The sequence below is a fragment of the Xenopus tropicalis genome, chromosome 10 (assembly GCF_000004195.4).
Source record: "Xenopus tropicalis strain Nigerian chromosome 10, UCB_Xtro_10.0, whole genome shotgun sequence".
Classification (NCBI taxonomy): Eukaryota; Metazoa; Chordata; class Amphibia; order Anura; family Pipidae; genus Xenopus; species Xenopus tropicalis.
The window spans coordinates 15,288,524-15,303,896 of NC_030686.2; the positions used below are offsets into that span (position 1 = coordinate 15,288,524).

Below are 15,373 nucleotides of genomic sequence, written 5' to 3' on the forward strand. Positions count from 1 at the left end.
AAGGTCTTCCTCACTCCACAACCAATTTTAAATGTGCAACCTGCTCCCCTCCTCAACCTAGTTTATCCCAGTATGGATGTTAGGAAAACAGGAGCCAGTTGCACTAGAACAATGATTTAGAGTGATTTAAATGAAATAAACATATGCGGGTATATTCAGACATGCTGGGCAGTCAGGTGGTGAACAGCGTGTTGGCATGCTAGTCCCCAAAACTTTACACTAATTTCCCTTAACCTGTCAGTATGACAGACTGCCCCACTAGGCATCAATGTGACTCCCTCATGTCCCTGTAGCCTCATGTGTTGTGCTGCCAATGTATATAGGATGGTATGCTTTCCCCCCAAACTACCCATGGTGGGTTCAACAGCAATCGTCTCAGCTGGTATCTGCCTATATAGCAGACTGCTGGCACCCACAAAGTGCTGTTTTTCAGTAACAGGGTATTAATGACTGTTTTAGTCAAAACACCCATGTGCCAGTGGCCTTAGCAGCTGGGAAAATTTGACTCAGCTGACAGGACCACCATCAGCCAGCAACCTGATAGTAACCTGGGACCTATGTGGGGGGCCACTCTGAATTTCTGTTTAAAAACTGAAGACACTTTCAAATTAATTTATTAAACATAGTAGTAAATTGTTAACCCTCAGATTTACCAATTTAGCAGGAATTCAGATATACATTCAGATGTACAAAATTGATTGAGGAAATAAATTCCCAGCCCCTTACTTATAATCTGCTTTTATTTCACTACAAAGTTATAGTTAGAAAATGAATGCCTAATACACTATTACGTTACAGCATGCTTAGTACTGCAGCAAGTGGGCATAATAACAACAGAGGTCAAATAAGTGAAATATAAAGCAGAAACAAAGCACAAGAGCAGAAATTATACAACCCTGAACTAGATGGAAACAAGGATTTAGCTCAAGTTAGGAAAAGAAAATTGCTTTATCAACATTAATGGGGCATGAGGCAAGGAACTACATTTTCTATTATAAAATACAGGTATGGAATGCCTTATTCAGAAATCAGTCATCCAAAAAGCTTCAAATCACTAGAAGGCCATTTCACACAGAGTCCATTTTAAGCAAATTCTAATTTTTCAAAATGACTTACTTTTTCTATAAAAGTAAAATAACACCTTGACCTTGATCCCAACTAAGCTGCATGACTCTACATTTTTGCTCACAATGTCTGGTAGATAAAATAATTAAGCACAGCAAGGCCCCCAAGAAAATTCCTTTTACAATTGACACCTTTATTAAAAAACTGTAAAAAAAAAAAAAACTAAAAAAAAACTAAAAATGTACAAAATGGTTTAAGACAATGTATTTGGCCTTTGTTACAAAATTGGCACTTACTACACAGACTAAATTGAATCCTGTAACGGAATTGGAGGATTGAGGGAGAGGGGACTACCTTATGCCGTCTCTATCAGACTGCATGCTGCCACACTGGCACAAAGCCTCACATCTATATCACACAGAATAATAAAAAAGGGCTCAACCCTCAGTGTGACTATGGCAAGAGCCCTCCATGATTAGCACCTCCCCCCACCTTTAACTGTAAATCAATGTGGACAAAGCCTCTTTTTTTGACAGCGGAAACCACATGTGAAAATGCACACATTTCATTTATTTCACATGCACTGCTTTCCTCCTCGCATTCCTATTAGGGAATATGTGAATAAGTTCTTTCTCTCCCCCCCCCCCCTTCACTACCCTGAGCTGTGACTATATTGTTTTGCTGTCTCTCTCCAGGAGCAGACTCCATTTTACCTCTGCCTAACAGCTGCTACCAAAGAGAAGTGAGGGAAACTTATAGCCAGCCCTGGATCCTGGCTACTTTTCTTCCTCTCTGTAATATCTGTCCTTCCACACAAGTCCACTTGCTCAGTTGTGCTGCACTAATATAAATTAAATATCCATGCTCGTATGTATGAGGTTTCACACGGTGCAGGTAGTGATTTAAAGAAGTAAACAAGAACATTAAAATGGAAGCAGGCTAAATGCCAAAAGGCAGGAGCGTGGCCCCAGACCAGAGCGGCTCCTTATACTCTACATGAATGGCTAGAAGGGCTGTATGAAAGATGATAATATATAGGTGATTAAAGTGGATGTAAATCCAAAAATAAAATGTTGGCAAAAGAAAATTCAATTCTAAGCAACTTTTCAATATACTTGAAGTACAATGTATCCTTTTCTGCCCTGGTGGTTTTGACTTTTTAAACAATGTAGGACAAACAAGCTAATTAAAAGATCCAGGAAGAAGCATGCAAAGCTGACTTTTGCTACATTGTTTAACCTAGCAGCACTTTCAATTCAAATTGTATTTTAATCGTCATTTTCTATTATTTGGCAAAAGTTTTATTTTTGGGTTTACATCTCTCATAACAAGCACTTTTGATGTAATAATGAATAGGGTGATCAAACCTCCAATGCGGAGGTTGATCTGTGGCTTATTTAGGGCGGCGAACAGATTTATATGCAGTTACTAATGTTCATCCCTCTAATTAGCAGTACGCAGGTCTCTGTATAATGAGCTGCTCCTTATAGGTCAAAGGCTAATAAAGGCCACAAGCTTAGGGTCTGTTTATACAGCACTCATTATCTCCCTTTGAACAAATTACCCAGCTTGCAGTGGGAAAGGGCGAGAGTATGAAAAACAAAAAGATTTCCATTAGCATTTATAATTGCAAAAATTTTTTTTTTTTTTAGTTAAAAGAATAGGCAATATACATTTTTTGCAAACGTTTTATTTTTTACACTAACTTTCATAGTTACATAGCAAAGTGTTCTCAGGTGTATATTGCCCCTGTCATGGCAAAACCTCAGTTCCTTTGATGTACCCCAGAAAGTACATTTCTTACTGTAAGTGCAGTTTTGAATAAACTAAGAAATGTACTTTCTGGGGTACATCAAAGCAACATGACAAAATAAGTGTTTCAACCACTCATCTGCCAGCCAGTTCCATGCCAAATTAGCTGGCAACATGCGTTCACAATATATTTTGTTTATGGGCCCACAAGAATAAAAATTACATGCCACCCCACCTCAAAAGATTGCACAAGTTTCTAAAAGCAAGCACATGAATTTAGTGTTTTGGCCTTTATGGTAGGGCTCTCTCCTTCACTGCATACCTTTGCCACCCTCTCTGATTTAAAAGCCTTATGCACATGAGGATATGGAATCTAACTGCACATCCAATGGAAAACAAAGGGCACTCAAATATTGTGTGGTTCAGTTTAATTATCTGGCATAATCTTGAGTAATCTCCACTGTGCTGATTAATAAACTAATCTAGAATCTGGCTGTATTTTAAAAATCCCAAATGTGTTAATTTCAATCAAATTTATGAGGAAAAATGATTCTCAAATATTAGCAGTAATTTAATCTAGGGATGCACCGAATCCAGGATTCGGTTTGGTATTCGGCCAAATCAAATCCGCTTACATGTAACACTTCCAAATTCGGATTCAGTTCGGTATTCTGCAGAATCCCTTACGGTCGATTCGGGGGTTCGGCCAAAGCCGAAAAATTGGATTCGGTGCATCTCTAATTAAATTGAATCCCAGCATTCCATGCAGTCAGGTGACATCTTGAAAAAAAACTATTGGCGAAAAGAAAAAATAGCCAACATCCACTGATTTTCTATGATATGTTAGTAGATCTGAGCTATAAGTTTATGTCAATGTGTGGTAAAAAAAATCAATACATTGGTCAAAAGGTCTATGGATGCATTCTTACAGTCTATAAAGCCTTCCAGATATGAATAGTATGCAGTCCTTTTGTATATGTTACAATGATTGTATCTGGACCTGCTTTAATTGGTGAAATGCTGTACAAAAAGATGGTGAAATAACTCTTAAAACCAAACATATGGTTAACTTATGAGTGCCAATCTATAACTAGTCACACTGGAAAACATCCCAAAATAGTCTGTAAAACACTAAAAAATCAACCTTGTAAATTACATAAGGGAGCTTTCAATTACCCAGAGTAATGCCACCTCAAGTGCCACAGCTTTAACCTCAGTAGTGACATTCTGAAAAATCATCTTCACTATTTAGCAACTATCAATAGACTGCAGTTTAAAAAAAAATACTATGAGCCAGCCATGCTCATTCACAGACAGTCATCAAGAGAGCAACAACCACCTTAGCTTATACTTGTTGGATGGGTGCTCAAGCAGCTAAAACCCTTTCCAGGGGTAACAGAACATATATAAAGAATGATGCTGTGGCACTTCCATTTGCAAAGGTGAAAAAGGTGAATGAGTGCTGCAGCATCATTCTTTATATATGCTCACTCACAGACAAACTGTATACAGGTATGGGGTCAATTATCCAGAAACCCATGATCCAGAGAGTGCCGAATTATCCATTATAAGCAAATAATTTTAAAATTTGAAAAAGACTCCCTTTTTCTTAGTAATAATAAAACTGTACTTGAAGTTGCATGAATCCATATATGTGGTAAAACAGTCCTATTGGCTTTATTTACTGTTTATTATTTTTGCAGACTAACGGTGGCTATACACGTTAAGATTTATCTTTCTCTAATGGCCAATTTTAGTGCAATCCAACAAATCTGTCAAATAATCATAAGGTTGGTGGGCACCGAACAATAGACCATCTAGTGATTTTTTATCTGAAAAACAATCGAGCAGGTTTGAAAATTTTCTTCATCAACAATTACATTTATCCATTGTCCAACTGTTTGCAAGGCCAAACTGGCAGCTACTCACAGTTTTCCTAGCTTCAACCAGACAATATCGTATTTTGGATGATAGATCCTATACCTATATATACAGTGAAGGAATTCTATGTCCAAACAATATTATGTGGCCTCATCCTTTATATTTTATAAGCTAAGCTACACAGATAACAGAGTGGTGTTGACAACAGGAATCAAACTGACCACAAAAGAACCTGACAATGGCAAGCAATGGTACAGGCTATACGAACAACTGGATGATTCATCACACTAAAGGTGGCCATACACGTAGCAATAACGAGTCACCCAAAAGATTGTTCCCACCCTCCACTGACATTCAGGGCTGAATAGTCAGATATGGAGGTAGAAACAATTATAATTCTACCGATGGTCGCACGAAACATCGTCAGATCGCCACGTGTATGGCCAGCTATAGACGGGGGATTAGTCGTCCTCGACAAATCTCCCCTATATACCATCCCACTGGCTTGAATGTAAATCGCCGGTGGGATGGCATATGCGGCGCCGCAAATTTCCGAAATCGCGGAAGTTGCCTTGAGTGTGGCTGCTCAAGCCATCTGTCTTTGTAGTTTCATCCCAATATAGAAGATTGTCCCCACTGGGCCACTGTATATATTTGTTCCTACTTTATATACTGTATGTTTCTGAGTGCAGACTACAAAGTGGCAATGAAGAAGGGAAGTAAAAATTACTACAATCCTTTCACATTGAAGTTGGCACTTGAATAATGTTATGTGGGCATTAAATGTAAATTTGGGACTGCATTTCTATATTGCTATGTGTATTTGTTAAACATCGATTGATACTTTTTCTTATTACGCAAAATGATAGACACACTATTTTAACTATGGTAGATCTATTGACGGAGGCTAGGTGGCAAGAGTAGATCAGAGAGTGACAAAGTCTGGACACCCCTGCTTTACATTAACAAAGTTTGGGATGAACATTAAATATGCTCTGTAGTGATGAATAGACAGCACAGCGGCTACCATGACTACCTTGCAGTGCTGGGGTCCTACATTTAATTCAAGAGCCAAGGCACTAGCTTCCTTTGTCTATGTGGGTTTCCTCTCCCACACTCCAAACACCGACAGGCAGCTTAAATGGTCTCCTGATAAAACTGACCGTACCCATATATGCATGTAATCTTACTGGGGCAGGAATTGATGGGAATTTGATAGGGACCCTGGATTGTAAGCTCCAATAGGCCAGGGACTAATGGGAATGTGATAGGGACCTTGGATTGTAAGTTCCAATGGGCCAGGGACTAATGGGAATGTGATAGGGACCTTAGATTGTAAGCTCCACTGGGGCAGGGACTGATGGGAATGTGATAGGGACCTTAGATTGTAAGCTCACTGGGGCAGGGACTGATGGGAATGTGATAGGGACCTTGGATTGTAAGCTCCACTGGGGCAGGGACTGATAGGAATGTGATAGGGACCTTAGATTGTAAGCTCACTGGGGCAGGGACTGATAAACTGGCACTTATACTGTAATGTCACCCACTGTGACCTATAGCACTTATATTTGCCTATTTGTGTCTGTTAGTTACCCTCCCATATAGATTGTAAGCTCTACGGGGCAGGGACCTCCTTCATCTTGTGTTTCTGACTCTTATTGCAACTGTACCTTGTATTTATTTGTATTTATTGTTGTACTTTGTATTTATCCATTATCTTTAACCCCCCTGTCTGTATTAATGAATTCTACTGTACAGCGCTGCGTACATAAGTAGCGCTTTATAAATAAAGATATACATACATACATACATAGGAATGTGATAGGGACCTTGGATTGTAAGCTCCACTGGGGCAGGGACTGATGGGAATGTGATAGGGACCTTGGATTGTAAGCTCCACTGGGGCAGGGACTGACTCCTGGGTTGGGGAGGGTAGTTTTATAGATAGGAAGTGTCTAAGATGCAAAACTTACAGCAGTCCAAAGTGGAAAGTTGCAGTTCAGCAATAACTAGTGGGCTGCAGCCTGAAAATCCCTATTTCTCATACTAGAAACAGTCACTAACAGTCACTAACTTTTAGGTATCACGCCTAGGGTACTTTTACCTATAGGTACTGTCAAGGAACCCCTCTGATGTTGGGGGGCAGAGCAAATACCCTGAACGCAAAGGAAAGGGGATGCTGGGAGTTATAAGGGGGATGCTGGGAGTTATAAAGGGGATGCTGGGAGTTATAAAGGGGATGCTGGGAGTTATAAAGGGGATGCTGGGAGTTATAAAAGGGATGCTGGGAGTTATAAAAGGGATGCTGGGAGTTATAAAGGGATGCTGGGAGTTATAAAAGGGATGCTGGGAGTTATAAAAGGGATGCTGGGAGTTATAAAAGGGATGCTGGGAGTTATAAAGGGATGCTGGGAGTTATAAAGGGATGCTGGGAGTTAGAAGGGGATGCTGGGAGTTATAAAGGGATGCTGGGAGTTATAAAGGGATGCTGGGAGTTAGAAGGGGATGCTGGGAGTTATAAAGGGATGCTGGGAGTTATAAAGGGGATGCTGGGAGTTATAAAGGGGATGCTGGGAGTTATAAAGGGATGCTGGGAGTTATAAAGGGGATGCTGGGAGTTATAAGGGGATGCTGGGAGTTATAAAGGGGATGCTGGGAGTTATAAGGGGATGCTGGGAGTTATAAAGGGAATGCTGGGAGTTATAAGGGGGATGCTGGGAGTTATAAAGGGATGCTGGGAGTTATAAAGGGGATGCTGGGAGTTATAAAGGGGATGCTGGGAGTTATAAAGGGGATGCTGGGAGTTATAAGGGGGATGCTGGGAGTTATAAAGGGGATGCTGGGAGTTATAAAGGGGATGCTGGGAGTTATAAAGGGGATGCTGGGAGTTATAAAGGGGATGCTGGGAGTTAGAAGAGGATGCTGGGAGTTAGAAGGGGCTGCAGGATGCTCGGGTGTAGGCCCTGGGTGTGTATAGGATGCCCGCGGCCCTCCCTCTTTCCCCGAGATGATATTACCTCTCTCCCTCAGTGGATCGGCCCCCGGGTCTTGGGGAGACTTTCGTGCCTCGTCCCCTCGGGGGGGATGGTGATGGCGCTCCTTCCTCTCGCTGCTCGGCTCCCAAGCTTCACACCACTAGGCCGCAAATCCCCGAGCTTTCCTAAGCGCGGAACCCCGCGCCCCACCCTCCTGGCGCCGGCTCGCCTGTCATAGATGGGGCGGGAGGGGGAAGGCGCCCCCCAGTGGTTGTTCCCCCCTTCCCAGGGGGGTGATGGGGATTATAATATTTTTTTAAGTGAGGGGATCGATTATTTTGATTTTTTTACCTCAAAAACCACCGAAATGTTGGGAATATAAGTCAAACTGTGGGAGGGCGGGAGACGTTAGAGAATTTTCTGCTCTTACGGGCCCAGGCCCGCTCCGGAACCACCCGCCCGACTTAACCCGGATCGGCTCGGTTCGGATTATCGGGGGTAATGGGTTTAATTAGTGTAAACACGATAGTGAAACCGCTGGTTTTCTCGCGAGATTCAGTGAAAGAAAGGGGGGGGGCGAGGGCAATTGCGCGTTCACGAGAGGTAAAAAAAGAACCGCGCCAAGTCTACCCAAGCAGGTGGCGCGCAAGGGGTGTAAAGGGGCGGGACCGCGCAAACTTTCCCGCCTCGCAGGGAGTTATGAAACGCACTATACCATTGGCCAACAGGGATCACGTGATAAGAACATTACGCCCCACCCTAAAAGTAAAGCTAGGAAACCGGTTTGCGATTGGACCCAGGAGAGACAGGGGCGGGACGCTGCGAAGCCTCGTTTCGCGAGAACTCAAAATATAGGAAGAAGAGAGTAATGAGTGGCCGAGATACAGCACGTGTGAGTTGCCGGCCCCACCCACTCAGGAAGGGCGGGTCTGCAGGCAGGGAATGGTGCTGATTGGGTACTGTGGGTGTGGCCAGCAGAATGGCCCACTGTCATTGCCTTACTTTTGCAGAAATTGGGCCAATCAGAAGCAAGCAGACAAGTGCTGCTTGAAAACCTCACTTGCAGACACGTGTAGACAGTCTAAACTTGCTTGTGCATCTTATACTAATTAATAAAACCCGTTCCTGTAAACACAACAAAGGATGTGCTAAATACTTGTGTATATGGATATGTGTCTTGTGACATATAATTTTCCATATATGCTGTATATATATATTATATTATATATATTTTTTTTTAAATATACAATATATTTATATAAATACATTCAGGGGTATAGTTATCATGCTATGTAAAAAGTGGAGTGAAGCATAACCGGTGATGTTGCCCAGGGCAACGAATCAGCAATTAGATTTCAACAGCTAAAGCAAAGCATCTGATTGGCTTTCCGCGGGACAGTCCCGGTTTTGGTAGCACGTCCCGCTGTCCCGGATAGTTCCATTTCCGTAATGCGGGACATTCATGTAACTATCCCGACAGCGGGACGCGTTGGCTGTAGTCAGGCGTTCCCATACCGCCCAACTGTCCCGCTTTCTGCGGGACAGTACCGGTTTTGGCAGCGCGTCCCGCTGTCCCGGATAGTTCCATAAATGTCCCGCATTTCCGTAATGCGGGACATTCATGGAACTATCCCGACAGCGGGACGCGCTGGCTGCACGTTAGTCCTCCTCTTCAGCGTCTCCTCTATATGCGGCTCCTTCGGCGGAGCCAGGCCTTTTATAAGGTTGCGCCCGTGCGTATTGACGTCACACGCACGCACGGGCGCAACCTTATAAAAGGCCTGGCTCCGCCGAACAAGGAGCCGCATATAGAGGAGACGCTGAAGAGGAGGACTAACGTGCAGCCAGCAGCATGTATGGAGGCTCTGTATGGGGGCACCTGTGTATGGGGGGGCTACTCTGTATGGGGGCACCTGTGTATGGGGGGGCTACTCTGTATGGGGGCACCTGTGTATGGGGGGGATACTCTGTATGGGGGGCACCTGTGTATGGGGGGGCACCTGTGTATGGGGGGGATACTCTGTATGGGGGGGCACCTGTGTATGGGGGGGGATACTCTGTATGGGGGGGGATACTCTGTATGGGGGGGATACTCTGTATGGGGGGCACCTGTGTATGGGGGGGCACCTGTGAATGGGGGGGGCTACTCTGTATGGGGGGCACCTGTGTATGGCGGGGCTAATGTGTGGGGGGGGCACCTGTGTATGGGGGGGGCAAAACTGGTACATAGTTATAACTCACGTATAACTTAGGTAGTACAGTATGAGGGTATAGCACATTTGCGTCTGATCCCGCCATTTCAACTATATAAAAGGAGTTTTTTGTTTTTTTTTAAAGGGTGTGGTAATTGGGGCGTGGCCACACAAGGGGGCGTGGTCAAAAAAATTGCCGAATGTTGGGAGGTATGCGTTCCCCAGTGGCTCCTCTCTATATGTGGCTCCTTGTTCTGTGGAGCCAGATCCTTTTATAAGGTTGCGCCCGTGCGTATGACACTGCACGCACGCATGTACGGGCGCAACCTTATAAAAGGACCTGGCTCCGCCGAACAAGGAGCCACATATAGAGAGGGAACGCTGAAGAAGAAGCTGCAGCATGTATGGAGGCACTGTATGGAGGCACTGTATGGGGGGCACCTGTGTATGGGGGCACCTGTGTATGGGGGACACTGTGGGGGGGCTACTCTGTATGGGGGGGCACCTGTGTATGGGGGGGCACCTGTGTATGGGGGCTAATGTGTATGGGGGACACTGTGTGGGGGGGGCTACTGTGTATGGGGGGCTACTGTGTATGGGGACACTGTGTGGGGGGGGCTACTGTGTATGGGGGGGCTACTGTGTATGGGGGACACTGTGGGGGGGCTACTCTGTATGGGGGGGCACCTGTGTATAGGGGGCTACTGTGTATAGGGGGACACTGTGTATGGGGGGACACTGTGTATGGGGGGGTACTGTGTATGGGGGGCTACTGTGTATGGGGGCACTGTGTATGGGGGGGCAAAACTGGTACATAGTTATAACTCACTTATAACTGACTGCCTTCTCTCTATATTTGTATTTTATATGTAGGAGTTGCTATATTGTTTTCCTTAGGTAGTACAGTATGAGGGTATAGCACATTTGCATCTGATCCCGCCATTTCATCTATATAAAAGGAGTATTTTTTTTAAAAATGGGGAGTGGCAATTGGGGCGTGGCCACACAAAGTGGGCGTGGTCAGGAAATTTGGCGCACTGCGCGCGCCAAGTCTTTTTGTCCCTCTTTTCATTTTTCAAATGTTGGGAGGTATGATATGTCTTATATATCTTTTGCAATAGAAGTGTGCATATAAGCAGGAGCCTTATGCAGGGGGTTATCTGTGCACTGGAAAGTGGAACTGGAAGTAAGACACATGAAGTTACAGAAAATTCATAAAAAACATGTTTAGCATAGCTTTGTAGACAGTAATAGTTTGCAGTAGAAAGATGTGTTTACCCATTCTTTTTAATTAGAATGTGGACTTACACATACTGGGTGCTTATACTGCAGCAGCCAGTGTCAGGCGTAAAAATTCAAATGCACTGTTTTCATTTGGGTGCCTCTATAGTTTGATAAATCTATGCACTGGGCATCAAGCTGTTCAGTAGGCATTCATATTTAGAATGTTTTGTGTTGGTACGTTATGAAATATGGGGTACAGAATGAAGTAAATTGCAAGCTTTGAGACAATTTTCAGAAATTAATTAAAAATTGCCTCATTTAACTTAACTTTGCTGTTTGGTGCTTTGTTCTACAAAGGCATATTTGTATATATGATGTCTGGGGTCAACTTAATTATTTCCCACTTTTACAACACATAAATTAGGTGGTGTATTTTTTGGTATTAGAAATATATGCCATGAAATATGTGTGCACAAACCTCACTTTGAGGTCTCTAATTGCTAGATACCTTGGTGACCCTATGCACAATGGGCATCAAACTGTTCACTGGATCCTTGGCTTATATATTTAGGGTGCTTTTATTGCCAATTTTGGGAAAGCATTGCAACTGTAGTTTGGAGTAGAAATACATGAGAGCCCATTTTGAATTCATCCAAATGTGTACTTTCCAAAAATATATGATTTTTTTTTTTGGGGGGGGGGGGTCAATGTATTTTTTTGGTTTCCTACCCCGCAACAAATGGCATCATGTGTTGAGTTGTCAGTAGCTGAAATGATCTCCAAGGCAATTTGTATATATAGGTATAGGTATGGGTCTCTAAATGCCAGATGCTTTGGTAATCATATGCACAATGGGCATTAAACTGTTCAGTATGTAGCAGAAATACATAAGTACCAATTTTTGATTAGAGCTCTAAATCTTATTCCAGAAGTCGAAATACACAGACTGTGTATATAAAAACGCAGATTTCGAAGAAAACAATATATAGTTTCCCTTTCCTAAACTACCCCTCCAATTAAATGACCCTAAAATGAGAGAGCATAAAATGTTCTGGCACTGAGCATAACATGTGAAATTCTGCTGGTACTTAAAGGGTTAATGCATTGTGCTGCTGTACTATACCACTATTATATATATCAAAAAAATAAAAGGAAAACAAAAATAAGACATTCTAGATCTGAATGAATGAAATATTCTTATTAAATACTTTGTTCTTTACATAGTTGAATGTGCTGACAACAAAATCACACAAAATGTATCAATGGAAATCAAATTAACCAACCCACAGAGGTCTGGATTTGGAGTCACACTCAAAATGAAAGTGGAAAAAAACACTACAGGCTCAGTAGTGTGTGTGGCCCCCACGTGCCTGTATGGCCTCCCTACAACGCCTGGGCATTCTCCTGATGAGGTAGCGGATAGTCTCCTGAGGGATCTCTTCCCAGACCTGGACTAAAGCATCCACCAACTCCTAGACAGTCTGTGGTGCAACGTGGCGTTGGTGGATGGAGCGAGACATGATGTAGGAAAAATATTTACACCAGCACACCCTTACCTCCTCCAGAGAATTACTACTTGGTGCACAGCCTAGAGAGTCGGCACTCTTCACACAGTCCGGTCAAAATATTTCAGCCAGCACAACAAGTAAAGTGCAAGCAGGGCTTAGCCCTTGCGTGTTTATTCAAAATGCAATGTTTCGGGGGCGTACCCCTTCGTCAGGTATTGCATTTTGAATAAACACGCAAGGGCTAAGCCCTGCTTGCACTTTACTTGTGCTGGCTGAAATATTTTGGCGAGACATGATGTCCCAGATGTGCTCAATTGGATCCAGGTCTGGGGAACGGACGGGCCAGTCCATAGCATCAATGCCTTCGTCTTGCAAGAACTGCTGATACACTCCAGCCACTCCAGCATTGTCTTTCATTAGGGGGAACCCAGGGCCAACCAGCATATGGTCTCACAAGGGGTCTGAGAATCTCATCTCAGTACCTAATGGCAGTCAGGCTACCTCTGGCGGGCACATGAAGGGCTGTGCTGCCCCCCAAATAAGTGCCACCCCACACCATTACTGACCCACTGCCAAACCAGTCATGCTGGAGGATGTTGCAGGCAGCAGAACATTCTCCCCAGCGTCTCCAGACTCTGTCACGTCTGTCACGTGCTCAGTGTGAACCTGCTTTCATCTGTGAAGAGCACAGGGCGCCAGTGGCGAATTTGCCAATCTTGGTGTTCTCTGGCAAATGCCAAACATCCTGCATGGTGTTGGGCTGTAAGCACAACCCCCACCTGTGGACGTTGGGCCCTCATACCACCCTCATGGAGTCTGTTTCTGACCGTTTGAGCAGACACATGCACATTTGTAGCCCGCTGGAGGTCATTTTGCAGGGCTCTAGCACTGCTCCTCCTGTTCCTCCTTGCACAAAGGCAGAGGTAGTGGTCCTGCTGCTGGGTTGTTGCCCTCCTACGGCCTCCTCCACATCTCCTGATGTACTGGCCTGTCTCCTGGTAGCACCTCCATGCTCTGGACACTACGCTGACAGACACAGCAAACCTTCTTGCCACAGCTCGCATTGATGTGCCATCCTGGATGAGCTGCACTACCTGAGCCATTTGTGTGGGTTGTAGACTCCATCTCATGCTACCACTAGAGTGAAAGCACCGCCAGCATTCAGATTGACCAAAACATCAGCCAGAAAGCATTGGAACTGAGAAGTGGTCTGTGGTTACCAACTGCACAACCACTCCTTTATTGGGGATGTCTTGCTAATTGCCTATAATTTCCACCTGTTGTCTATTCCATTTGCACAACAGCATGTGAAATTGATTGTCAATCAGTGTTGCTACCTAAGTGGACAGTTTGATTTCACAGAAGTGTACCTTGGAGTTACATTGTGTTGTTTAAGTGTTCCCTTTAATTTTTGAGCAGTGTATATATATATATATATATATATATATATATATATATATATATACACACACACACTGTCTATATATTGATCTACGTGGTATTTTCATCCCTTAAATTTGTATCTACCCTTTCCTTGTCTGTAATGTTTGGGTAACTGATTTTGTTTTTATTTTATTCCAGGGGTAACAAGAAATCAGGTTCAACAGACGGAATAAACTGGCCAAGAGCAGCCTAGAAGCTGGTTTATTTCAGGGAAGTGCAAAGAATGTGTGACTTATTTTGCCCGCTATATTATAAATAGGTTAGCAACCTATCCCAATCACTGTATCTTGATTCAGCAAGCCAACTAGTCAGTATGAGCATTAGTCACTTCTAAATATAGATTTCAGACCCTACGCGCTATATATATATATTATATATATTTATTTATTTTCCTCATGTGATTTAACTGAACTTTATTACATTTTATAGATTATTCTTTTTCATTTAAAGGGAAATTCTACCTAACAGGGCTCTCAAGTTGGTATAACGAAAGAAAATTCTGTTTCAAAATATATTGATTTATTACACATTTCAATAGCTTTAAAGTATGTATTTATATTAAAAGCAGAGTTTCCATATCCCTTGTCTTTTCCATATCTCTTGTCTTTGGTTCTGACTCTTGAAACAAAGTAGTAGTCAGTTCATCCTCAGGTCTGTTAATTGGCAGTTTTTGCTACACTATTTCAGGAGTCATGTAGAGAATGTAAGCAGGCAGATGTTTTGTACGTTTACCATTACCCATATGAGTTCAATGACTATTGTATAATTATGGAAGTATTTTTATACTGTATAAGCTATTTTAAAGCTTAATGGAAATTATGATTAAAGTTGAACAAACCACCCTTTTTTTTTTTAAAAGTGCCCTCAACTGCATCATAGCTACTTCACTGACTATAGGCTTTTCCTTTAGTTCCTGTGTTAATAGATATAAGTTCTCCTGCTTTTACAAATATCTTGTGGTAGTTTTTTAGTTTTTAGTGCCACCTAGAACGCTATATTTATTCAGCAGAAAGCTTTACTATACCTGAGTAAAGAGCCCTAGAAGCTCCCTCCGATAGCTGCTGCCATTTTAGCTTGCTCTTGGTAGTTTCCTGCTGCAGTTATAGCTGTTGGAAGCTCAGATCACACATTCCTAAGGGAGGGGGAAGGGAGTTCTTATGCATTCTTATGGGAGGGGGAAGCAGGAGAGGGGAGGGGGAGAGAGAGGAGAGAACTGAGCAGACTCATGGACAGACACCTGAAGGAGCCCTAAAAGAGAGGAAGTCTGATACCGAAGAACATATTCACAAAAAATAACACAAGAAATCCTATGTTTCTTTTGATAGAGGACTCA

General features: G+C 43.1%; 1 protein-coding gene across 8 annotated transcripts in view; it reads right to left on the minus strand.

Annotated features, from left to right (window-relative positions):
* tlk2 (tousled like kinase 2) overlaps nt 1-8,365 on the minus strand; it is a 34,032-nt gene extending 25,667 nt beyond the window's left edge. For 3 of the 8 annotated variants that reach the window (XM_012952581.3, XM_012952577.3, XM_012952580.3), the window contains exon 1: nt 7,716-8,365. The gene's annotated coding sequence lies outside the window, so the exon portion shown is untranslated. 8 annotated transcript variants of the gene reach the window in all.
* Between the last annotated feature and the right edge of the window lie 7,008 nt (nt 8,366-15,373).